The sequence below is a fragment of the Sinocyclocheilus rhinocerous genome, unplaced genomic scaffold (assembly GCF_001515625.1).
Source record: "Sinocyclocheilus rhinocerous isolate Xijiao unplaced genomic scaffold, SAMN03320098_v1.1 scaffold77, whole genome shotgun sequence".
NCBI lineage: Eukaryota > Metazoa > Chordata > Actinopteri > Cypriniformes > Cyprinidae > Sinocyclocheilus > Sinocyclocheilus rhinocerous.
The window spans coordinates 231,780-235,881 of NW_015635045.1; positions in this window are offsets into that span (position 1 = coordinate 231,780).

A 4,102-nucleotide genomic window follows, 5' to 3' on the forward strand; every position below is an offset into this window, starting at 1 on the left:
ATAATAATATATAAAAATAATATAATATAGATGCTGTTTCTTTTCTGTTTACTACAAGGGAGAGACGTCAATGAAATGAAAATCCAACTGAGTGTGTTACATACACATACACACCACTGATTTGACTTTTTGACTTCTCAGTGTCTTATATTTCCTGTAGAAAGGCGCAATTTGCCCATATTGAACGAGAAATGCTGCGTCATCAGGTATGAGGTTGACTGGGGAACATACAACACCAGAGGTTGTCCCATTAACGTCCTTTCAAAAGTGGCTAAATAGTGACCTCATTCAACTCAGGAAGTTAGGTGATTTATCTCTAGGTGTTTCCATGGTAACCACTGACAGGTAGGGCAGACAGTGTGCACACCTGAGTTCTATGTTTAGCCTGTGCGTCATTGTCTCTCCTAGCTACAATAGAACCCGGTAGTTACCTGGGATTACCTGATTGATACACCCTTACTCGGTCTATTCCATCATTTAGATGGATTTGCAAATTAATAACCAGTTTATTGAGACATCTCAGTTTATTGTATCAATTTAAAATCTCATACACCACTAACAACCAAACAAGCGGTCTCTTCATTAATCTGCATTCATTACTGTGATTTTTCCAGCGCACTGATCATTATGCAGTAGAGCTGTACGCTCATTTTTTAGATTTGTATGCAGTTTTAAAATACGATGATAATTAAGCTGAAGATCGATTTATAAACAAGCAAACTAGCGCTAATGCTATCTCTTTCTCATTGACACTGGGTAGATATGGCTGTTTAATTAAGTGTTCTGTTTATCTTTATTTTGATTGTTATTAGGCTAAAACAGCTCGTTCCTTTAAAAGCTACACAACATTAACAAGCTTGTTGGATTCACCTCTAAATCTCCCTTCTTGTGTTTCACTCACCCACACACATCTCCTTTTTCTGTCACACTGTCTCATTGATTAGCCTATTGATCTCCGTTTCCTCTTCGCATTTCCCGTAATAGTGTGTCTGGATCATTGGCAACTTTGTGTGTGTGTTTTGTTGGAGAGAGAAAATAAAAGAGAGAGAGTGCAATGAAAATACGGGGATATTGAATGTCTGATTTGAATGTAACAAGCACTTGATAACTTCTTTTTTTTTTTTTTTTTGGCGAAGGATGGCTAAAAGTGGATGTCATCGCTAGGAAAAAAGCCCCCCCCCCTTTTTCCGGGGCCGGCGTGTGATGTTTACGAGCACATGCTAGATGAACAGCTGCTTGTGTTTGTTTTTCATTTTGTAAGATGTCTTCTTTTATGAGTTGTCTGGATTCTTTTGACAGTGTTTTCCATGTTATTGATTTTTTACAAGCTCACGGTTTTAGGGGTGTGGGGGTGTGTGGTAGAATGTGAGAACACGCTGGGGTTCTGGAGTAGAATTTGATGGGGGGATCTGAAAGCTGAAGCGTTGTAAATCAGTGCACTTCAGAGTGTTTTGCTCGGATCAAAAAGAGAACTTAACAATGACACGTTGTCAATGTTTCAAAGCATATATAGTTCTCTAAAGTAATGCTGTAGGAAAGCTCTGAATTTACATGTCTCTTGTGTATTTCTGCTCATTGCGGTGTTTTCAAGTCAAACTGCTACACACAACCTTCACAAAAGTTTGAAATGCTCAATTAGTGTTTGATTATTGGAGTCTGTTTTCTGACTACTTGATGCACAACATTGGATTACAAAAAATGGGCCATACTGATTTCTTTTGAATCTGACAACAAGTACTGTCCAATAAAGCAGATACTGACACCTCTATTAAACAGAAAAATGTTTTGTGATTTTATGAGGATAAACATATTGTATATTAATATTTTATATTGCTAAATAATATGTGCAATATGTAAGTAATTGTATGTGTGTGTGTGTGTGCTTTATTTATATACTTAAATTCATGCTTATAGGTGGTTTATATTTATTTAGGATTACTTATTTATTATATTTAGTAATTATTATATGTGTATGTATGCATTTTTGAGGATCTATATTTCATGTGAGCCATCTGGAAATAATTTTTTTATACACAAGATTACTAATATACTGTATACACGCAGTGGTGGCCAAAATTATTAGAACACTAGTATTTTAAACAGCCATTATTAAAAGTCCGTTATTTCTATCTTTTGCTGTAGTGTGTCAATAGGAAATATCAGTTCACATTTCCAAACATTCATTTTGCTATTAATTATAATAATCCAGTGAGATTTTTGTTTGCACAAGGAGTCTAATAACAGCCAGTGCTCCACACAGAGATCTGATCTCATCATCATCCAGTCTGTCTGGAATGACATGAAGAAACAGAACAAACTGAGACAGACTCAATCCAGAAGAACTGTGGCAACGTCTCCAAGATGCTTCAAGAAACCTACCTGATATAAATAATAGACTTAAAACCATTTTTAGCTAGTGAAAATACTAGTGTGAGTAGATTAGCTAGTGAAAATACTAGTGTGTGTACATATATATATATATATATATATGTTCAGATGGCTATATACAGTGAAAATTCATATTCCAAGACGTAGGCTAGAATCTGTGATTGTGAAGTACAGTAAATATCCACACCTGACTGCCACACATACTCTTCAGAACATTAGATTCATCCGTGCTGGAGCCGTGCCGACTCACAATCCATGCAAGCTAGATAATTCCGCACACAGCTGCAATTCCAGGTTTTCAAACAGAGATGGCGACAAAGAGGCAAAACTTACGGACTGCAGCTTTAACTTACCTTATATAACAGGTGTTTTATTTAAATGTTATTTGTGAATAAACCTCTAAATTACGTTCCCTTTGTGAAGGACCTCCTCTATAAAATATAAACAAAACTATACATATTTCAAAACAAACCAATTATACTGTGTTAGAAATCAAATGCTGTAAATGTGATATTATAAAGTCAACATGCTCAGATATTAAATAACTGGCATTTATCTTGTATTTGTCCTAAAGCCACTATACTAAAATATTAGCTGGAAAATATTGTGTGCACTGATTTATACATTTGAATAGAAGAAAAATCAATTAAAATGTATTTGTATTTCTATTATTTTATTTTTATTGACTTACAATAAATATTGTTTTAAAGGGGTCATATGATGCGATTTCAAGTTTTCCTTTCTCTTTGGAGTGTTACAAGCTGATTGTGCATAGATAAGATACAGTATTTGAAAAATAATGTGTTTTTTGAACATTAAAGCATGTCAACATATTCTGTTACACCAAATACACAAAATAATGATCTTTAAAATAGCATCATATGACCCCTTTAAAGCAGCTTTTCAGAGAATATTACAACTCCCACTGAACAATCTACCATGGCGACAATGGCGAGGAGAAACTCCCTATCCCTAGTTTTTCTATGTATACTTTGCAAGAGATGAATAATATTTTTTCCACTATATTCAACTATAAGCATGGTCTATTTGTTTTGTCTGGTTAAAACCATTAGTAATTACAATTCATATAGTTCTTAACTTTTTACACATTAATCAATTGCTATTTAATACTAATAATAATTTATTGTATATGCACACTACCATTTTAATGTTTAGGGTCAGTATTTTTTTTAATAGAAACTACTTTTATTCATCATGAAGGCATTAAATGGATCCAAATTGACAGTAAAGACATTTATAATGTTACGGAATATTTCTTTGTCAAATAAATGCTGTTCATTTAAAATTTCAATTCATGAAAGAAGCAGCAAAAAATCACATGTGTTTTCAACATTGATAATAAGAAATATTTCTTAAAAATTTTTTAAATAAAAAATCTCATGTTTTAAAGGGGTCTTATGACGTTGTTAAAAAGAACATTATTTTGTGTATTTGGTGTAATGCAATGTGTTTATGCGGTTTAAGGTTAAAAAAACACATTATTTTCCATATAATGTACATTATTGTTTAAACAAAGTAGTTTCGCTTTCACATCGAAACACACAGCGACTCCACAACATGGCAGCGGCGGCAACAGCGAGAATAAAAGTTACGCCTTACGTCTTTCTTTGCGTGAACATTTGGGCGGCGTTATGCAAATCTTCCCACATCGTGACGTAGAGCAGTGGGGGGGGGTTTAAACGAGGCGTTTTAG